The sequence below is a fragment of the Coregonus lavaretus genome (assembly GCF_964263955.1).
Source record: "Coregonus lavaretus genome assembly, chromosome: 12".
NCBI lineage: Eukaryota > Metazoa > Chordata > Actinopteri > Salmoniformes > Salmonidae > Coregonus > Coregonus lavaretus.
In genome coordinates, this window is record NC_139999.1 from 42,471,861 (window position 1) to 42,496,150 (window position 24,290).

Sequence of the window (24,290 nt, forward strand, 5' to 3'; positions counted from 1 at the left end):
CCTGTTTGGATGACCAATTTTAAACTGGCATGAACACAGCATCCTCTGACTAAGAAATGTTGCTGTATGCAATGCTTTTGCAAGAGAGAATTCTCCTCTTAAGCAGCATTGGTTTGTATGTTTGCGAGCAAGAATTGTACTGCAAAGTGACATTGGTTCTATTGGTGATTTATTGACTTTGCTGTACAAAGAAGGCAGTTTGCACAAATTAAATAATTGATCGCTACGTGAACACGCAACCTTTTAATCTGGATTGAGACGCGATACCTTTGCACCTGAGGTCTCGGATTAGTAGTATATTTGGATAGGAGTTGTAGTTAAAATTTCTTTGACTGGCAGATTCGGAATGGAGGCCCTATTATCTGGGGAAATGTACCATCTGTCGATATCCCCTCGTCAGAACGTGCCTCCACCCGGCAGGTTAGGTGTATTGCAATGTGCAAAGTTAGAGCCCGGATAGCTCAGTCGGTAGAGCATCAGACTTTTAATCTGAGGGTCCAGGGTTCAAGTCCCTGTTCGGGCGTTTCTTTGGCATTTACATTTCTTTAAGAGCCATTCCATATATATGCAGGCATTTTCAGTGACTTTGCAGGGCATGTTCACCAGTGGAGATCACACTACCATAAACAATGATGCTCACTTGGCAGAATATCAAACTTTTCATCTGAGGGTTCAAGCCCCTTTTTTGGCCGTTGCTTTGACATTTTCCTTCCTTCAAGAGGCAGTCTTTTTGGCCAGGCTTTTTCTGTGACTTTCATGGACATTTTCACCAGTGTACAATCCACAGCCAGAGCCCAGATAGCTAATTCGGCAGAGCATCAGACTTTTAAGATGAGGCTCCAGGCTTAACCACCCTGTTTGGATGACCAATTTTAAACTGGCATGAACACAGCATCCTCTGACTAAGAAATGTTGCTGTATGCAATGCTTTTGCAACAGAGAATTCTCCTATTAAGCAGCATTGGTTTGTATGTTTGCGAGCAAGAATTGTACTGCAAAGCGACATTGGTTCTATTGGTGATTTATTGACTTTGCTGTACAAAGAAGGCAGTTTGCACAAATTAAATAATTGATCGCTACGTGAACACGCAACCTTTTAATCTGGATTGAGACGCGATACCTTTGCACCTGAGGTCTCGGATTAGTAGTATATTTGGATAGGAGTTGTAGTTAAAATTTCTTTGACTGGCAGATTCGGAATGGAGGCCCTATTATCTGGGGAAATGTACCATCTGTCGATATCCCCTCGTCAGAACATGCCTCCACCCGGCAGGTTAGGTGTATTGCAATGTGCAAACTTAGAGCCCGGATAGCTCAGTCGGTAGAGCATCAGACTTTTAATCTGAGGGTCCAGGGTTCAAGTCCCTGTTCGGGCGTTTCTTTGGCATTTACATTTCTTTAAGAGCCATTCCATATATATGCAGGCATTTTCAGTGACTTTGCAGGGCATGTTCACCAGTGGAGATCACACTACCATAAACAATGATGCTCACTTGGCAGAATATCAAACTTTTCATCTGAGGGTTCAAGTCCCTTTTTTGGCCGTTGCTTTGACATTTTCCTTCCTTCAAGAGGCAGTCTTTTTGGCCAGGCTTTTTCTGTGACTTTCATGGACATTTTCACCAGTGTACAATGCACAGCCAGAGCCCAGATAGCTAATTCGGCAGAGCATCAGACTTTTAAGATGAGGCTCCAGGCTTAACCACCCTGTTTGGATGACCAATTTTAAACTGGCATGAACACAGCATCCTCTGACTAAGAAATGTTGCTGTATGCAATGCTTTTGCAAGAGAGAATTCTCCTCTTAAGCAGCATTGGTTTGTATGTTTGCGAGCAAGAATTGTACTGCAAAGTGACATTGGTTCTATTGGTGATTTATTGACTTTGCTGTACAAAGAAGGCAGTTTGCACAAATTAAATAATTGATCGCTACGTGAACACGCAACCTTTTAATCTGGATTGAGACGCGATACCTTTGCACCCTGAGGTCTCGGATTAGTAGTATATTTGGATAGGAGTTGTAGTTAAAATTTCTTTGACTGGCAGATTCGGAATGGAGGCCCTATTATCTGGGGAAATGTACCATCTGTCGATATCCCCTCGTCAGAACGAGCCTCCACCCGGCAGGTTAGGTGTATTGCAATGTGCAAAGTTAGAGCCCGGATAGCTCAGTCGGTAGAGCATCAGACTTTTAATCTGACGGTTCAGGGTTCAAGTCCCTGTTCGGGTGTTTCTTTGGCATTTAAATTTCTTTAAGAGCCATTCCATATATATCCAGGCATTTTCGGTGACTTTGCAGGGCATGTTCACCAGTCAAGATCACACTACCATAAATAAGGATGCTCACTCGGCAGAGCATCAGACTTTTCATCTGAGGGTTCAAGTCCCTTTTTGGGCATTGCTGAGACATTTTCCTTCCTTCAAGAGGCAGTCTTTTTGGCCAGGCTTTTTCTGTGACTTTCATGGACATTTTCACCAGTGTACAATGCACAGCCAGAGCCCAGATAGCTAATTCGGCAGAGCATCAGACTTTTAAGATGAGGCTCCAGGCTTAACCACCCTGTTTGGATGACCAATTTTAAACTGGCATGAACACAGCATCCTCTGACTAAGAAATGTTGCTGTATGCAATGCTTTTGCAAGAGAGAAATCTCCTCTTAAGCAGCATTGGTTTGTATGTTTGCGAGCAAGAATTGTACTGCAAAGTGACATTGGTTCTATTGGTGATTTATTGACTTTGCTGTACAAAGAAGGCAGTTTGCACAAATTAAATAATTGATCGCTACGTGAACACGCAACCTTTTAATCTGGATTGAGACGCGATACCTTTGCACCTGAGGTCTCGGATTAGTAGTATATTTGGATAGGAGTTGTAGTTAAAATTTCTTTGACTGGCAGATTCGGAATGGAGGCCCTATTATCTGGGGAAATGTACCATCTGTCGATATCCCCTCGTCAGAACGTGCCTCCACCCGGCAGGTTAGGTGTATTGCAATGTGCAAAGTTAGAGCCCGGATAGCTCAGTCGGTAGAGCATCAGACTTTTAATCTGAGGTTTCAGGGTTCAAGTCCCTGTTCGGGCGTTTCTTTGGCATTTACATTTCTTTAAGAGCCATTCCATATATATGCAGGCATTTTCAGTGACTTTGCAGGGCATGTTCACCAGTGGAGATCACACTACCATAAACAATGATGCTCACTTGGCAGAATATCAAACGTTTCATCTGAGGGTTCAAGCCCCTTTTTTGGCCGTTGCTTTGACATTTTCCTTCCTTCAAGAGGCAGTCTTTTTGGCCAGGCTTTTTCTGTGACTTTCATGGACATTTTCACCAGTGTACAATGCACAGCCAGAGCCCAGATAGCTAATTCGGCAGAGCATCAGACTTTTAAGATGAGGCTCCAGGCTTAACCACCCTGTTTGGATGACCAATTTTAAACTGGCATGAACACAGCATCCTCTGACTAAGAAATGTTGCTGTATGCAATGCTTTTGCAACAGAGAATTCTCCTATTAAGCAGCATTGGTTTGTATGTTTGCGAGCAAGAATTGTACTGCAAAGCGACATTGGTTCTATTGGTGATTTATTGACTTCGCTGTACAAAGAAGGCAGTTTGCACAAATTAAATAATTGATCGCTACGTGAACACGCAACCTTTTAATCTGGATTGAGACGCGATACCTTTGCACCTGAGGTCTCGGATTAGTAGTATATTTGGATAGGAGTTGTAGTTAAAATTTCTTTGACTGGCAGATTCGGAATGGAGGCCCTATTATCTGGGGAAATGTACCATCTGTCGATATCCCCTCGTCAGAACATGCCTCCACCCGGCAGGTTAGGTGTATTGCAATGTGCAAAGTTAGAGCCCGGATAGCTCAGTCGGTAGAGCATCAGACTTTTAATCTGAGGGTCCAGGGTTCAAGTCCCTGTTCGGGCGTTTCTTTGGCATTTACATTTCTTTAAGAGCCATTCCATATATATGCAGGCATTTTCAGTGACTTTGCAGGGCATGTTCACCAGTGGAGATCACACTACCATAAACAATGATGCTCACTTGTGTCAAAGTCGCGTCAATTCAAATCTGGTATCAGGAACAAAAGAGGTCAACACTACTTCTAAGGTATACTAGTTATTTTAATTAATGCAAAAACCTTCAATGGTAAATATGATGTTTCGTATATACGGGTTCTCTGATATGCCTCGCAGGACATTCCAGACAACTAACACATTGCTCTAGAAACAATACCCAAATACTCTGACAGAGGAAGTTTCCCACTTCTCTGCTGGCCAATTAGAGTAAAGACTTGAGCAGTTTAAACTATCTCAGCCAATCCGTTGATGCAGGGGGTTGGTCTCATCTCTTTGGCGCCCTTTGTTACACACTCCAGCCAGACACAAGATTATCATAACAACCTGTCATAGTGAGAAGAGCCAGCTCCCTTAGACATCATTCCCATGTCAAAGGAAGACTCATAGATCACAATGAACCATTATAGTCTTGTATTTGAAGACACAATCCTTATCTTCTCTTCACATCAATCACAGTCTTACCAGGTGTCACAGCCTACATTAGCCCAGTCAAGAATGCATTCTTTCTAAGTTAGTCATCCTATCAGTTTAGAAGAATAATAAATCCCTAATAATCCCCCTTTTCACACCACATAAGGTGTGATTCAAAAATAAGAAAACACAGATCTTCATTCATTATAATACAAAACAAACAAAAAATCACACTTTTATTAATAGGCCATTATGATACTAAAAAATGCAAACGCTCAGTCCATCTACACCCCACTTGCAAATTGTTACCAGTCATCAAGGAACTTCAAACCATCACATAAGAAAAGACAAACATTCACATGGTTAACTTGATTAATAAAGCATAAAACACAAACAGAGAAGTATATTTTGGCCCCCTTTAGACACCCTCTAGTGTCACTACACCAAGCCTGGTAGGTCATATCCTCCATTCCTAGGTTGGAGTCCAGGATTGGGCCTTATCTCACCATCTGTGGGAAATCACCTTCTCCATCTCCTTTCTCACCAAACCTCAGACACAGGAAATAAGACAACATCCACAAAGAACAAGTATACCCATAGAAGCTATAACTTCACCCAGAATAGTTACAACAATAGTTTTCCATTTATCAAATATGTTATCAAACCAACCGTTTATGGAGCTATCAATATCAGAGTTCTCAGCCAGTTTGTTCGTCAGTGTAGTTACTCCCATGAAGCTCTTTTGTCACTGACCCGTCCGGTGCTATATTGTTTGAGGATGAAAATACAGCACATAGATCCAAACAGAACACAAACTCCGCCCCTCTCAGCCAAAAGCCTATCTAACGCTATTCTATTCTGCTTTGTCATTAAGATAGTTGCCGCTTTCTGCTCATCTAATCCCTTTATTGCATCACAAGTGTGGTTTATAAATCTTTGCTGGTTATAGTAAATATAATTTATCCAATCGAAGTTTTTATTAATTGTTGACCAACAAAAAATACTTGATTCAAACTCAACTGTGGTCTGATTCCTAGCTTTGAATTGTTCTGTAACCTCTCGAGGTACTCCTATCCCATCACAGGATCCTTTCATCAAAGGATCCCGGGAGGAGGTCTTACTTTCTATTTGACAACTCACCAGTCTCTGACACGTTTGATTGTTTACATATGTAGTTGAGTTCACAATCAGTTATCACCACACAACCATCAGATGTCAGCACAGGCCTGGTTTTGGGTCCTACAATCCTCTGTCTGCAACAAATAGGAGAGATTAGTCATGTTCTCTTTCAGTTGTGATATTCTCTGTGTAGGAGCAGAGCTAAGATGCCCTACTCTGTATCCTATCTTACTAGTCCTAGAAAAACGATTAGAATCCCCTGAGAATTCAAACGTAGGCAACCTAGGTCGGAATGAGTTTGTTATCGGGGATACTGATAGTTCAAGTTACTACAAGACTCTTTCACCACATTCTCAGGTGGTTTGCATGGGGATAAACCTGTTTTTGCGTACTTCAGACTTTCAGACAGTACCTACCCTTCTATGGGTCGCACTGCCATTTCTGGTAATTCCCTACCCTCACAACACTACACCTGTCCCCAAACTGTATATGGAGATTTACATATCCCCTACGCTCTCGATATGAGCAACTACATAGTCCCAGGATGTACACGGCGACACACATATAGTGATGTCCTCCCCTAAAGTCCCTAATCTTCCCCTTTCCCTACGTCTAGCTGTCTCCTATGCCTTCATAGACTGTGCTCCGGTATTATTCTATCAACTTGTTTTAGGTTAACTACTACTTTTGGCTGATCAGAAGGGTTTGAGTGTGTTAGGAATATGGCCCCCACAATCAGACAGCTACCTACCGTCAGGAGACCTGTGAATCCCCACCCTTGCCCTGAGAACATGTCAGACGCCAACCCATTACTTTACCTTCTACCAAACTCACACAGGGATGATCAGACAGGGTAAGGGAATCTTCGTTAAGGAGGCAACCCCCGATCCATAGTGGATGATCGGATCTTTCTCCTAACTCTGTGTTTGTTCATCAGGTGTAACTGGGTTTACCTTTTTGCAGTGTGTGACATGCACCCAGATTGATCTAATAGGACTTGATAGGGCCCTTCCCAACAGGCCTGCTTCCAGTTTTTCTTCTTTTAGGGACTGGATCCACACCCAGTCTCCTGGTGTGATAGAGTGGGTCACCTCCTCCTTTAGTTCACCTGTGGGGCACAAAACCTCTGACATACGGGTGTGGTTAATAAACTATCTTCACACATACATGTTGAGCTCTCAATTTCTATTGTTGTTTTTTTATTTTTACTTAATCCTATCATTATTATTTAATCCTATCAATATTATTTAATGCTATCAATATTATTTAATCCTATCATTCCCCCTTTTTGACACATGATTTGCCCATGTGTCAATTTTACCACCTTTCTAAACCATTTCTTATGTAATTTATCATCCTATTGGCATGCCTTTCATTTTTTGATTATCTTTTGCTCCTTTATTGCTCCTCCCACTTCCTTTGTCTTTTATGGAAGCTAAATTCAACTTTCATCCAGTTCAGAATCAATTAGTAATCCAATCAATCAATCTCTTATCTTATAAAAACACTTATGTTTAGTTCAAACTCTGTTCTACCCAGGCTCTCCCGGGCTTGACCTGAAGACTAATTGTTGGACATGACAAGTCTATTTCTTAAGTCACCTAAGTCTTCTGTCTAGCAACAAAGAATAAAAATCTCTATGTTCATGATTAACCCAGTTATATCCAATAGCCCACCAGAAAACCTAATCATCTTTAAATCACTACCAATGTCATATCCCTCGTTATTCTCTACCATTTGGATAACATCCCTGATGTATGTATGCCTCCTTAGAGTTCCAAATTACTTTACCATGGGCTACCATTGCCTTCCCATAGCTAAGATCACTTAATTTACCCGTATGCAGTACATAATGGAGTACGCAAACTTTACAGCACTTTATCATTACCAATAAGCTCATCATTTGTTTTTTGTTTTAACGGTTTTGGCGCTCCAAATATAGCAGTTTTTATGGATGAGTTTAACATTCTCCCCTCCTGTGTTATAGTGTGTCCTAGGTAAATGACCTCGATCTACCAAAGTTTAAGTTTCTTTCTGCTCACTTTGTGTCCCTGTTCTTCCAGGAAGGTTAACAATTGGATTGTATCCCTCTTACATCCCTCCTGAGTGGGATTAGCCAATAGAATATCATCTATATAAACTAACATTTGCATCCTTCCCTATGTTCAAACTTTCCCAAATTATTAGTTATAGCCTGGGCAAAGATTGTAAGACTTTCCGAGTAGCCTTGAGGCATCCTAGCCTAAGTCCATTTCCTTCCCTGAAAAGTAAAGCCAAACCACCCCTAACTATCCGGATGAACTTGGATGCTAAAGAAAACATTAGCTAAATCTATCACTGTAAAATAGGAGTTCTCTGGTTTCAATTGGTTCAGCATTGTATGTGGATTTTGTACACATGGAACTCTGGGAATGATATTTCTATTAAACTAACTGTAAGTCCATGACCATCCTCCAGTCGGCGCTAGGTGCCTCCTTTCTAACAGGAAATAATGGAGAGTTTCATTGTACCACATCTCCAGGAATTATCACCTCTCCCTTAAGTAAATTCTCAAATGTAGGTGTTATCCCTTTTATTGCTTCTGGTTTCATAGTATCATTTTTGGTATGGTCTATTATCGGATTGAGGAATCACTTGTACTGGAGCTACCCCCTTTATTAGTCCTACATCTGTTGTCCTTGTGACCATAATTTGAACAGAATTGCTGCTAACTCACCCTCCTGTTCCTGAGTTAAGAAAATCTCTTCCTGTCATCCGTTAAAACTTATCTCCAGATGGACACTGGGCTGGGTTTTTGCTCTCCCATTTAACTTTATTCTATATCTCCCAGTGGAGTGGCCATACTGATCCCCATTTGGTATATTCTGCCAGTCAGTAATGTTCTTCCCTTGTTTTATATATTTACCTAGTGATAAACATTCCTCTGAATGTTCTTTCACTAGGACAACATGGGGGCTCCACCTTTCTCTGTACAGCCTCTGGCTCTGTGAACCCATTTTAACCCAATTTGAAAAAACAACAATCACAAATAGCCAGGCCTCACTCAATTTGATAGCTCACTTTTATGACCTAAATTCTGCCTAACTGAGATGAGCTAATCTCTTTCTCCTAGTTATATTCTAAAGATGGTAGTACACACAAAACATGATAGATATTCCCAGTCTTAACCCATCAATAATTGTTTGTATCATTCTAATTCCTCCTAACTAATCCATTAAACCACTCAAAATTCCTCGAGTATACTATGATTATTTAATTGATTACCCTAACTCTGCTACATGTGATCTCATCTCAAATTATCCATTTATCAATTATTTATTCAACCCCCTATGAAAACCTGTCTTCTATTCTATTGTTCCTGTACTCCCTGTATATGTCATATTTGAGTTTTTAGCCAATATAATCACAGTTACATCAAATGTTCCCTCATTTAATGGTATTTTCTTCCTAATATAACTTCCCTAAATGAGATTAAATCCCCTGCCTTCCTCTACCTTCCCTATATCATTACTGGATCAATGATAATAACCGTAACAACTATCAACAACAATTGTAATAACTAATTCACATTAAATTGTGTATTTTTTCTGATTATGCTACAATTGTAGCCTATTCTATCGCCCCAGTCCAAAATATAAGTTTATGTAACAAATCCATAACCCACCACAGGCTGGCGCCATTCCCCAGCACAACAGCCAATGCATACTTTCATCCTAACCAAAATAAATTATCGTTTTATATTCGTCCAATTATTTTGTATTTCCCCGCTAACCCATTTCAGTTCGCTATTCAATGTATTTAACTGTTCTCTCTGATTATGCCCTAATTAATAAAACAAATACTTGCTATCGTTGGTCAGCATACGCTTAATGACATTCTTATCATCTGAACTATACTGTCTCTCACCCTCCCCTTTCTCCTTCGGGGAGAGCGCATGGTAACCTTATTACATATTTTCATAGCTTAAATAGAAGTATTCTAGAAAAGTCTATCTAATTCAACCTTTCACATAGTAATCTAGGTATATAGCCCCACTGCGAAAGCTTTGTCTACTGTCCCTACCTGTGTTCGAACCAGGGACAACGCCAGTCACTTCACACCATCTGCGATGCTCTCAAAGTAACTACTTCCAGTTCATAGAGCAAGTGACGTCACCAAATGAAAATCGCAGTAGCTTTCACCTCAGCAAAAAACTCTCTCTCCTTTTGATTCCCTATTGTTTAAGTTAGTTTTTCTATTTAACCCCTAAACACGCTCGCTACCAATAGTCCATTCAACATTACCAAACCAAATACTCATCGTACCCATTCAATCAACACATCAGCCGTGTAATTTACACTCATAAATGCAGATTGTTACTCCATGCCTTGAAATGATAAATATATTTCCACCAATAGCATATTACAATGATTTCTTATTTTACCCTCTGACACAAAATGAAGTTCCCTCACTGTACTACGTTAGCTCTACCATGATAATTAGTTCAATTTAACCCTCTATTTGTTTTGTACTATATTATACATTACGTCTAAAACAACATTACTTATGGTCAGTTTATTCCGCCATCATATTATCCAACAACGCCACAATCTTAAACTCATATGGGGCGGCCGACAGTTTAGTGACCAATAGCGCCGCGCCAACAACCGAGAGGTCGCCGGTTCCAATCCCCGAGCCGACCAGGCGAAAAATCTGCCGATGTGCCCTCGAGCAAGGCACTCAACCCCAATTGTTCCCATAAATCGCTCTATTCAATAGCGTCTGCCAAATTACCAAAAACGCACATGTAAATATTCTCTACTCTCTCACCCAACGCACGTCTACGCTCGGTGAGCAAGTTTAGAATAATAATAAAATAAAATTTAGAACACTCTCTCGCCAGATACCCACATGCGTTCCCAGCCATCTCCCAGTCTTTTCATGGCTCCAAAAGCCACACTTTCGCTCTCTCCAGCCCCTCCCCTCGCAACTCTACCTTTTTGAGGAGCTGTGAGGAGCTGCTTCTCGTCCCAGCGCGCCTCTAATATTCCGCCGTTACTCAAAGTACTCCAGTCCATTTATTTAAATCAAATAATTCCCACCTAATTAGTTAAAGTTTGTGCACGTTTATAAACCGAATTATTTCGGTCTAATTGTTTAACCAGTATTTTGCACGGTCAAACATCAAACGTTAAATCAAATAATAAACCAAATAGCCCAAACCAAGCACCTAAAACCAGTATTATTCTATGTCAAACATCAAACCTCAAATCAAATACTAAACCGAATTGTTTCGACACAACTATTCAAAAGCAGTATTATGCTATTTCAAACACCAAACGTTATATTTCAAATATATCAATTCAACCGTTTTACATTTACATTTACATTTACATCATTTAGCAGACGCTCTTATCCAGAGCGACCTACAAATTGGATAAGATTGATCCCCTACCCTGGGTCCTGTTTCAAAGGGTAGCTCTCGCTGAGGCAGACATAACGTCTCACTCAGAATATATGCTTGGTCTGTCTGTACAAAAACACACCAAAATTAAATTTTAAAAAATCGTACATGCATAAAACTATAGAAAACACTACAGCATTAAGTAGAAAGTACAATTACTGGAGCCAAAGCCTTATTTTGAGATGTATCTAAATATAAGACTAACTGGAACAAAGCCTCTAGCAACTGTATATTATGCTGGTGGATATCTTGCATTATAACAGGAAGTAATCTCTCATGTTGATTTGCATCCATTAGGCTGCTACCTGCTGAGTCTTTCAGGACACTTGAGAGAACAATCTGACACTGATTACATTGGCCTGGCACTGGCAGCACAACCATTTTAGGACCATGCAGAGAATTAAAGGACAACCATTACGCGTAAACTAATGGCTTTACAAGTTACAAATCCAGGCTTGATGTTTTTTTTTTTTTTTTCATTCTGCATGAAAATGTTTGACAGCATTAGCATATTTTTCGATCTTGACTTCCATCACATATTTCATTTCAGTATGTCTACTTTACATGCGTATCACTATGTTTTTGTGCATCTGAAATAAACCTACCGATTTTTTTTTTATGCATCTGATTAATTAAATCTATTTAAAATAAAAAACGAAAATGTGGGATATTTCATATCTCACAACATATGATTCACATTTAGTTCAATCACACAATTCACCACTTTAGCTTTATGTTCCCAATTGTTTTTAACGGGTTATATGGTTTAAGCAACCACAAATCCAACAGTTATTCCCAAATTATACCGTTTGGACAGCCACAGACGTCTTAATATACAGGTTTATTATTTTTTAATAACACCTATTCACTATTTTATTTCGTCTGTGATCATTCGCGCACTCATGCATACAACAACACCCAGTGTCCCCCTGACTCTATCCGTATCTAGCATTTTGATACGTGTCAGTAGCGTAACACTATCTAAAATTTAAGTGGCCGTTGTGATCCTAGCCATATCTTCAGTGGATATGTGCCACAACGTTACACTTTGATCAATTAATCCCTGTATCTCACAGTTACACCATTTGTGCTCCAGAGATTTCAGTATTTTTCTCAGAACCTAGCCATATCTCTTCTGGATATGTGTCTCAGAAACAATACTCAACTAAAATTTTTGGCGTTCCTCTAATCCTAGCCATATCTCTGATGGATATGTGTCAGTAGCCAACGCCCTTAGCCAATATTTCCCTGTATCTCCAGTTCTCACCCCTGGTGATCCTAGCCTGGAGACTTCAGTATTTTCCTCAGAACCTAGCCATATCTCTTCTGGATATGTGTCTCAGAAACAATACTCAACTAAAATTTTTAGCGTTCCTCTGATCCTAGCCATATCTCTGATGGATATGTGTCAGTAGCCAACGCCCTTAGCCAATAATTCCCTGTATCTCCAGTTCTCACCCCTGGTGATCCTAGCCTGGAGACTTCAGTATTTTCTCAGAACCTAGCCATATCTCTTCTGGATATGTGTCAGAGAAACAATACTCTACGGTACCAATGTTTTAACATCACATCTACCAAAGGCTTGCATGTCACAATATTGTGCTTGTCTACTCATAATAGTTTCATAATTTAGTTCACTTACATCAGACAGGTGTTTCACAAAATTAATTTGGATGAAGCCAATTTGCAGATCTTTGGTTATTTAACAACAGGTATCTGCTTACCTTTGTAGAAGCCCGGGCAGTTTGTGAAACACACGGTTCGATTAAAGAGTTGACCAAATGGGCCGGACATTTACCCAGCGAAGTCCCTTCTACCAGATCACGTCGGGGTATCACCAATTGTCAAAGTCGCGTCAATTCAAATCTGGTATCAGGAACAAAAGAGGTCAACACTACTTCTAAGGTATACTAGTTATTTTAATTAATGCAAAAACCTTCAATGGTAAATATGATGTTTCGTATATACGGGTTCTCTGATATGCCTCGCAGGACATTCCAGACAACTAACACATTGCTCTAGAAACAATACCCAAATACTCTGACAGAGGAAGTTTCCCACTTCTCTGCTGGCCAATTAGAGTAAAGACTTGAGCAGTTTAAACTATCTCAGCCAATCCGTTGATGCAGGGGGTTGGTCTCATCTCTTTGGCGCCCTTTGTTACACACTCCAGCCAGACACAAGATTATCATAACAACCTGTCATAGTGAGAAGAGCCAGCTCCCTTAGACATCATTCCCATGTCAAAGGAAGACTCATAGATCACAATGAACCATTATAGTCTTGTATTTGAAGACACAATCCTTATCTTCTCTTCACATCAATCACAGCCTTACCAGGTGTCACAGCCTACATTAGCCCAGTCAAGAATGCATTCTTTCTAAGTTAGTCATCCTATCAGTTTAGAAGAATAATAAATCCCTAATACTTGGCAGAATATCAAACTTTTCATCTGAGGGTTCAAGTCCCTTTTTTGGCCGTTGCTTTGACATTTTCCTTCCTTCAAGAGGCAGTCTTTTTGGCCAGGCTTTTTCTGTGACTTTCATGGACATTTTCACCAGTGTACAATGCACAGCCAGAGCCCAGATAGCTAATTCGGCAGAGCATCAGACTTTTAAGATGAGGCTCCAGGCTTAACCACCCTGTTTGGATGACCAATTTTAAACTGGCATGAACACAGCATCCTCTGACTAAGAAATGTTGCTGTATGCAATGCTTTTGCAAGAGAGAATTCTCCTCTTAAGCAGCATTGGTTTGTATGTTTGCGAGCAAGAATTGTACTGCAAAGTGACATTGGTTCTATTGGTGATTTATTGACTTTGCTGTACAAAGAAGGCAGTTTGCACAAATTAAATAATTGATCGCTACGTGAACACGCAACCTTTTAATCTGGATTGAGACGCGATACCTTTGCACCCTGAGGTCTCGGATTAGTAGTATATTTGGATAGGAGTTGTAGTTAAAATTTCTTTGACTGGCAGATTCGGAATGGAGGCCCTATTATCTGGGGAAATGTACCATCTGTCGATATCCCCTCGTCAGAACGAGCCTCCACCCGGCAGGTTAGGTGTATTGCAATGTGCAAAGTTAGAGCCCGGATAGCTCAGTCGGTAGAGCATCAGACTTTTAATCTGACGGTTCAGGGTTCAAGTCCCTGTTTGGGTGTTTCTTTGGCATTTAAATTTCTTTAAGAGCCATTCCATATATATCCAGGCATTTTCGGTGACTTTGCAGGGCATGTTCACCAGTCAAGATCACACTACCATAAATAAGGATGCTCACTCGGCAGAGCATCAGACTTTTCATCTGAGGGTTCAAGTCCCTTTTTGGGCATTGCTGAGACATTTTCCTTCCTTCAAGAGGCAGTCTTTTTGGCCAGGCTTTTTCTGTGACTTTCATGGACATTTTCACCAGTGTACAATGCACAGCCAGAGCCCAGATAGCTAATTCGGCAGAGCATCAGACTTTTAAGATGAGGCTCCAGGCTTAACCACCCTGTTTGGATGACCAATTTTAAACTGGCATGAACACAGCATCCTCTGACTAAGAAATGTTGCTGTATGCAATGCTTTTGCAAGAGAGAATTCTCCTCTTAAGCAGCATTGGTTTGTATGTTTGCGAGCAAGAATTGTACTGCAAAGTGACATTGGTTCTATTGGTGATTTATTGACTTTGCTGTACAAAGAAGGCAGTTTGCACAAATTAAATAATTGATCGCTACGTGAACACGCAACCTTTTAATCTGGATTGAGACGCGATACCTTTGCACCCTGAGGTCTCGGATTAGTAGTATATTTGGATAGGAGTTGTAGTTAAAATTTCTTTGACTGGCAGATTCGGAATGGAGGCCCTATTATCTGGGGAAATGTACCATCTGTCGATATCCCCTCGTCAGAACGTGCCTCCACCCGGCAGGTTAGGTGTATTGCAATGTGCAAAGTTAGAGCCCGGATAGCTCAGTCGGTAGAGCATCAGACTTTTAATCTGAGGGTCCAGGGTTCAAGTCCCTGTTCGGGCGTTTCTTTGGCATTTACATTTCTTTAAGAGCCATTCCATATATATGCAGGCATTTTCAGTGACTTTGCAGGGCATGTTCACCAGTGGAGATCACACTACCATAAACAATGATGCTCACTTGGCAGAATATCAAACTTTTCATCTGAGGGTTCAAGTCCCTTTTTTGGCCGTTGCTTTGACATTTTCCTTCCTTCAAGAGGCAGTCTTTTTGGCCAGGCTTTTTCTGTGACTTTCATGGACATTTTCACCAGTGTACAATGCACAGCCAGAGCCCAGATAGCTAATTCGGCAGAGCATCAGACTTTTAAGATGAGGCTCCAGGCTTAACCACCCTGTTTGGATGACCAATTTTAAACTGCCATGAACACAGCATCCTCTGACTAAGAAATGTTGCTGTATGCAATGCTTTTGCAACAGAGAATTCTCCTATTAAGCAGCATTGGTTTGTATGTTTGCGAGCAAGAATTGTACTGCAAAGCGACATTGGTTCTATTGGTGATTTATTGACTTTGCTGTACAAAGAAGGCAGTTTTAAATAATTGATCGCTACGTGAACACGCAACCTTTTAATCTGGATTGAGACGCGATACCTTTGCACCTGAGGTCTCGGATTAGTAGTATATTTGGATAGGAGTTGTAGTTAAAATTTCTTTGACTGGCAGATTCGGAATGGAGGCCCTATTATCTGGGGAGATGTACCATCTGTCGATATCCCCTCTTCAGAACGTGCCTCCACCCGGCAGGTTAGGTGTATTGCAATGTGCAAAGTTAGAGCCCGGATAGCTCAGTCGGTAGAGCATCAGACTTTTAATCTGAGGGTCCAGGGTTCAAGTCCCTGTTCGGGTGTTTCTTTGGCATTTACATTTCTTTAAGAGCCATTCCATATATATGCAGGCATTTTCAGTGACTTTGCAGGGCATGTTCACCAGTGGAGATCACACTACCATAAACAATGATGCTCACTTGGCAGAATATCAAACTTTTCATCTGAGGGTTCAAGTCCCTTTTTTGGCCGTTGCTTTGACATTTTCCTTCCTTCAAGAGGCAGTCTTTTTGGCCAGGCTTTTTCTGTGACTTTCATGGACATTTTCACCAGTGTACAATGCACAGCCAGAGCCCAGATAGCTAATTCGGCAGAGCATCAGACTTTTAAGATGAGGCTCCAGGCTTAACCACCCTGTTTGGATGACCAATTTTAAACTGGCATGAACACAGCATCCTCTGACTAAGAAATGTTGCTGTATGCAATGCTTTTGCAAGAGAGAATTCTCCTCTTAAGCAGCATTGGTTTGTATGTTTGCGAGCAAGAATTGTACTGCAAAGTGACATTGGTTCTATTGGTGATTTATTGACTTTGCTGTACAAAGAAGGCAGTTTGCACAAATTAAATAATTGATCGCTACGTGAACACGCAACCTTTTAATCTGGATTGAGACGCGATACCTTTGCACCCTGAGGTCTCGGATTAGTAGTATATTTGGATAGGAGTTGTAGTTAAAATTTCTTTGACTGGCAGATTCGGAATGGAGGCCCTATTATCTGGGGAAATGTACCATCTGTCGATATCCCCTCGTCAGAACGAGCCTCCACCCGGCAGGTTAGGTGTATTGCAATGTTCAAAGTTAGAGCCCGGATAGCTCAGTCGGTAGAGCATCAGACTTTTAATCTGACGGTTCAGGGTTCAAGTCCCTGTTCGGGTGTTTCTTTGGCATTTAAATTTCTTTAAGAGCCATTCCATATATATCCAGGCATTTTCGGTGACTTTGCAGGGCATGTTCACCAGTCAAGATCACACTACCATAAATAAGGATGCTCACTCGGCAGAGCATCAGACTTTTCATCTGAGGGTTCAAGTTCCTTTTTGGTCATTGCTGAGACATTTTCCTTCCTTCAAGAGGCAGTCTTTTTGGCCAGGCTTTTTCTGTGACTTTCATGGACATTTTCACCAGTGTACAATGCACAGCCAGAGCCCAGATAGCTAATTCGGCAGAGCATCAGACTTTTAAGATGAGGCTCCAGGCTTAACCACCCTGTTTGGATGACCAATTTTAAACTGGCATGAACACAGCATCCTCTGACTAAGAAATGTTGCTGTATGCAATGCTTTTGCAACAGAGAATTCTCCTATTAAGCAGCATTGGTTTGTATGTTTGCGAGCAAGAATTGTACTGCAAAGCGACATTGGTTCTATTGGTGATTTATTGACTTTGCTGTACAAAGAAGGCAGTTTGAACAAATTAAATAATTGATCGCTACGTGAACACGCAACCTTTTAATCTGGATTGAGACGCGATACCTTTGCACCTGAGGTCTCGGATTAGTAGTATATTTGGATAGGAGTTGTAGTTAAAATTTCTTTGACTGGCAGATTCGGAATGGAGGCCCTATTATCTGGGGAAATGTACCATCTGTCGATATCCCCTCGTCAGAACGTGCCTCCACCCGGCAGGTTAGGTGTATTGCAATGTGCAAAGTTAGAGCCCGGATAGCTCAGTCGGTAGAGCATCAGACTTTTAATCTGAGGGTCCAGGGATCAAGTCCCTGTTCGGGCGTTTCTTTGGCATTTACATTTCTTTAAGAGCCATTCCATATATATGCAGGCATTTTCAGTGACTTTGCAGGGCATGTTCACCAGTGGAGATCACACTACCATAAACAATGATGCTCACTTGGCAGAATATCAAACTTTTCATCTGAGGGTTCAAGTCCCTTTTTTGGCCGTTGCTTTGACATTTTCCTTCCTTCAAGAGGCAGTCTTTTTGGCCAGGCTTTTTCTGTGACTTTCATGGACATTTTCACCAGTGTACAATGCACAGTTAGAGCCCAGATAGCTAATTCGGCAGAGCATCAGACTTTTAAGATGAGGCTCCAGGCTTAACCACCCTGTTTGGATGACCAATTTTAAACTGGCATGAACACAGCATCCTCTGACTAAGAAATGTTGCTGTATGCAATGCTTTTGCAAGAGAGAATTCTCCTCTTAAGCAGCATTGGTTTGTATGTTTGCGAGCAAGGATTGTACTGCAAAGTGACATTGGTTCTATTGGTGATTTATTGACTTTGCTGTACAAAGAAGGCAGTTTGCACAAATTAAATAATTGATCGCTACGTGAACACGCAACCTTTTAATCTGGATTGAGACGCGATACCTTTGCACCCTGAGGTCTCGGATTAGTAGTATATTTGGATAGGAGTTGTAGTTAAAATTTCTTTGACTGGCAGATTCGGAATGGAGGCCCTATTATCTGGGGAAATGTACCATCTGTCGATATCCCCTCGTCAGAACGAGCCTCCACCCGGCAGGTTAGGTGTATTGCAATGTGCAAAGTTAGAGCCCGGATAGCTCAGTCGGTAGAGCATCAGACTTTTAATCTGATGGTTCAGGGTTCAAGTCCCTGTTCGGGTGTTTCTTTGGCATTTAAATTTCTTTAAGAGCCATTCCATATATATCCAGGCATTTTCGGTGACTTTGCAGGGCATGTTCACCAGTCAAGATCACACTACCATAAACAATGATGCTCACTTGGCAGAATATCAAACTTTTCATCTGAGGGTTCAAGTCCCTTTTTTGGCCGTTGCTTTGACATTTTCCTTCCTTCAAGAGGCAGTCTTTTTGGCCAGGCTTTTTCTGTGACTTTCATGGACATTTTCACCAGTGTACAATGCACAGCCAGAGCCCAGATAGCTAATTCGGCAGAGCATCAGACTTTTAAGATGAGGCTCCAGGCTTAACCACCCTGTTTGGATGACCAATTTTAAACTGGCATGAACACAGCATCCTCTGACTAAGAAATGTTGCTGTATGCAATGCTTTTGCAAGAGAGAATTCTCCTCTTAAGCAGCATTGGTTTGTATGTTTGCGAGCAAGAATTGTACTGCAAAGTGACATTGGTTCTATTGGTGATTTATTGACTTTGCTGTACAAAGAAGGCAGTTTGCACAAATTAAATAATTGATCGCTACGTGAACACGCAACCTTTTAATCTGGATTGAGACGCGATACCTTTGCACCCTGAGGTCTCGGATTAGTAGTATATTTGGATAGGAGTTGTAGTTAAAATTTCTTTGACTGGCAGATTCGGAATGGAGGCCCTATTATCTGGGGAAATGTACCATCTGTCGATATCCCCTCGTCAGAACGTGCCTCCACCCGGCAGGTTAGGTGTATTGCAATGTGCAAAGGTAGAGCCCGGATAGCTCAGTCGGTAGAGCATCAGACTTTTAATCTGAGGGTCCAGGGTTCAAGTCCCTGTTCGGGCGTTTCTTTGGCATTTACATTTCTTTAAGAGCCATTCCATATATATGCAGGCATTTTCAGTGACTTTGCAGGGCATGTTCACCAGTGGAGATCACACTACCATAAACAATGATGCTCACTTGGCAGAATATCAAACTTTTCATCTGAGGGTTCAAGTCCCTTTTTTGGCCGTTGCTTTGACATTTTCCTTCCTTCAAGAGGCAGTCTTTTTGGCCAGGCTTTTTCTGTGACTTTCATGGACATTTTCACCAGTGTACAATGCACAGCCAGAGCCCAGATAGCTAATTCGGCAGAGCATCAGACTTTTAAGATGAGGCTCCAGGCTTAACCACCCTGTTTGGATGACCAATTTTAAACTGGCATGAACACAGCATCCTCTGACTAAGAAATGTTGCTGTATGCAATGCTTTTGCAACAGAGAATTCTCCTATTAAGCAGCATTGGTTTGTATGTTTGCGAGCAAGAATTGTACTGCAAAGCGACATTGGTTCTATTGGTGATTTATTGACTTTGCTGTACAAAGAAGGCAGTTTGCACAAATTAAATAATTGATCGCTACGTGAACACGCAACCTTTTAATCTGGATTGAGACGCGATACCTTTGCACCCTGAGGTCTCGGATTAGTAGTATATTTGGATAGGAGTTGTAGTTAAAATTTCTTTGACTGGCAGATTCGGAATGGAGGCCCTATTATCTGGGGAAATGTACCATCTGTCGATATCCCCTCGTCAGAACGAGCCTCCACCCGGCAGGTTAGGTGTATTGCAATGTGCAAAGTTAGAGCCCGGATAGCTCAGTCGGTAGAGCATCAGACTTCTAATCTGACGGTTCAGGGTTCAAGTCCCTGTTCGGGTGTTTCTTTGGCATTTACATTTCTTTAAGAGCCATTCCATATATATCCAGGCATTTTCGGTGACTTTGCAGGGCATGTTCACCAGTCAAGATCACACTACCATAAATAAGGATGCTCACTCGGCAGAGCATCAGACTTTTCATCTGAGGGTTCAAGTCCCTTTTTGGTCATTGCTGAGACATTTTCCTTCCTTCAAGAGGCAGTCTTTTTGGCCAGGCTTTTTCTGTGACTTTCATGGACATTTTCACCAGTGTACAATGCACAGCCAGAGCCCAGATAGCTAATTCGGCAGAGCATCAGACTTTTAAGATGAGGCTCCAGGCTTAACCACCCTGTTTGGATGACCAATTTTAAACTGGCATGAACACAGCATCCTCTGACTAAGAAATGTTGCTGTATGCAATGCTTTTGCAACAGAGAATTCTCCTATTAAGCAGCATTGGTTTGTATGTTTGCGAGCAAGAATTGTACTGCAAAGCGACATTGGTTCTATTGGTGATTTATTGACTTTGCTGTACAAAGAAGGCAGTTTGAACAAATTAAATAATTGATCGCTACGTGAACACGCAACCTTTTAATCTGGATTGAGACGCGATACCTTTGCACCTGAGGTCTCGGATTAGTAGTATATTTGGATAGGAGTTGTAGTTAAAATTTCTTTGACTGGCAGATTCGGAATGGAGGCCCTATTATCTGGGGAAATGTACCATCTGTCGATATCCCCTCGTCAGAACGTGCCTCCACCCGGCAGGTTAGGTGTATTGCAATGTGCAAAGTTAGAGCCCGGATAGCTCAGTCGGTAGAGCATCAGACTTTTAATCTGAGGGTCCAGGGATCAAGTCCCTGTTCGGGCGTTTCTTTGGCATTTACATTTCTTTAAGAGCCATTCCATATATATGCAGGCATTTTCAGTGACTTTGCAGGGCATGTTCACCAGTGGAGATCACACTACCATAAACAATGATGCTCACTTGGCAGAATATCAAACTTTTCATCTGAGGGTTCAAGTCCCTTTTTTGGCCGTTGCTTTGACATTTTCCTTCCTTCAAGAGGCAGTCTTTTTGGCCAGGCTTTTTCTGTGACTTTCATGGACATTTTCACCAGTGTACAATGCACAGTTAGAGCCCAGATAGCTAATTCGGCAGAGCATCAGACTTTTAAGATGAGGCTCCAGGCTTAACCACCCTGTTTGGATGACCAATTTTAAACTGGCATGAACACAGCATCCTCTGACTAAGAAATGTTGCTGTATGCAATGCTTTTGCAAGAGAGAATTCTCCTCTTAAGCAGCATTGGTTTGTATGTTTGCGAGCAAGGATTGTACTGCAAAGTGACATTGGTTCTATTGGTGATTTATTGACTTTGCTGTACAAAGAAGGCAGTTTGCACAAATTAAATAATTGATCGCTACGTGAACACGCAACCTTTTAATCTGGATTGAGACGCGATACCTTTGCACCCTGAGGTCTCGGATTAGTAGTATATTTGGATAGGAGTTGTAGTTAAAATTTCTTTGACTGGCAGATTCGGAATGGAGGCCCTATTATCTGGGGAAATGTACCATCTGTCGATATCCCCTCGTCAGAACGAGCCTCCACCCGGCAGGTTAGGTGTATTGCAATGTGCAAAGTTAGAGCCCGGATAGCTCAGTCGGTAGAGCATCAGACTTTTAATCTGATGGTTCAGGGTTCAAGTCCCTGTTCGGGTGTTTCTTTGGCATTTAAATTTCTTTAAGAGCCATTCCATATATATCCAGGCATTTTCGGTGACTTTGCAGGGCATGTTCACCAGTCAAGATCACACTACCATAAACAATGATGCTCACTTGGCAGAATATCAAACTTTTCATCTGAGGGTTCAAGTCCCTTTTTTGGCCGTTGCTTTGACATTTTCCTTCCTTCAAGAGGCAGTCTTTTTGGCCAGGCTTTTTCTGTGACTTTCATGGACATTTTCACCAGTGTACAATGCACAGCCAGAGCCCAGATAGCTAATTCGGCAGAGCATCAGACTTTTAAGATGAGGCTCCAGGCTTAACCACCCTGTTTGGATGACCAATTTTAAACTGGCATGAACACAGCATCCTCTGACTAAGAAATGTTGCTGTATGCAATGCTTTTGCAAGAGAGAATTCTCCTCTTAAGCAGCATTGGTTTGTATGTTTGCGAGCAAGAATTGTACTGCAAAGTGACATTGGTTCTATTGGTGATTTATTGACTTTGCTGTACAAAGAAGGCAGTTTGCACAAATTAAATAATTGATCGCTACGTGAACACGCAACCTTTTAATCTGGATTGAGACGCGATACCTTTGCACCCTGAGGTCTCGGATTAGTAGTATATTTGGATAGGAGTTGTAGTTAAAATTTCTTTGACTGGCAGATTCGGAATGGAGGCCCTATTATCTGGGGAAATGTACCATCTGTCGATATCCCCTCGTCAGAACGTGCCTCCACCCGGCAGGTTAGGTGTATTGCAATGTGCAAAGGTAGAGCCCGGATAGCTCAGTCGGTAGAGCATCAGACTTTTAATCTGAGGGTCCAGGGTTCAAGTCCCTGTTCGGGCGTTTCTTTGGCATTTACATTTCTTTAAGAGCCATTCCATATATATGCAGGCATTTTCAGTGACTTTGCAGGTTATGTTCACCAGTGGAGATCACACTACCATAAACAAGGATGCTCACTTGGCAGAATATCAAACTTTTCATCTGAGGGTTCAAGTCCCTTTTTGGCCGTTGCTTTGACATTTTCCTTCCTTCAAGAGGCAGTCTTTTTGGCCAGGCTTTTTCTTGTGACTTTCATGGACATTTTCACCAGTGTACAAGGCACAGCCAGAGCCCAGATAGCTAATTCGGCAGAGCATCAGACTTTTAAGATGAGGCTCCAGGCTTAACCACCCTGTTTGGATGACCAATTTTAAACTGGCATGAACACAGCATCCTCTGACTAAGAAATGTTGCTGTATGCGATGCTTTTGCAATAGAGAATTCTCCTCTTAAGCAGCATTGGTTTGTATGTTTGCGAGCAAGAATTGTACTGTAAAGCGACATTGGTTCTATTGGTGATTTATTGACTTTGCTGTACAAAGAAGGCAGTTTGCACAAATTAAATAATTGATCGCTACGTGAACACGCAACCTTTTAATCTGGATTGAGACGCGATACCTTTGCACCTGAGGTCTCGGATTAGTAGTATATTTGGATGGGAGTTGTAGTTAAAATTTCTTTGACTGGCAGATTCGGAATGGAGGCCCTATTATCTGGGGAAATGTACCATCTGTCGATATCCCCTCGTCAGAACGTGCCTCCACCCGGCAGGTTAGGTGTATTGCAATGTGCAAAGTTAGAGCCCGGATAGCTCAGTCGGTAGAGCATCAGACTTTTAATCTGAGGGTCCAGGGTTCAAGTCCCTGTTTGGGTGTTTCTTTGCCATTTACATTTCTTTAAGAGCCATTCCATATATATCCAGGCATTTTCGGTGACTTTGCAGGTTATGTTCACCAGTGGAGATCACACTACCATAAACAAGGATGCTCACTTGGCAGAATATCAAACTTTTCATCTGAGGGTTCAAGTCCCTTTTTGGCCGTTGCTTTGACATTTTCCTTCCTTCAAGAGGCAGTCTTTTTGGCCAGGCTTTTTCTTGTGACTTTCATGGACATTTTCACCAGTGTACAATGCACAGCCAGAGCCCAGATAGCTAATTCGGCAGAGCATCAGACTTTTAAGATGAGGCTCCAGGCTTAACCACCCTGTTTGGATGACCAATTTTAAACTGGCATGAACACAGCATCCTCTGACTAAGAAATGTTGCTGTATGCGATGCTTTTGCAATAGAGAATTCTCCTCTTAAGCAGCATTGGTTTGTATGTTTGCGAGCAAGAATTGTACTGTAAAGCGACATTGGTTCTATTGGTGATTTATTGACTTTGCTGTACAAAGAAGGCAGTTTGCACAAATTAAATAATTGATCGCTACGTGAACACGCAACCTTTTAATCTGGATTGAGACGCGATACCTTTGCACCTGAGGTCTCGGATTAGTAGTATATTTGGATGGGAGTTGTAGTTAAAATTTCTTTGACTGGCAGATTCGGAATGGAGGCCC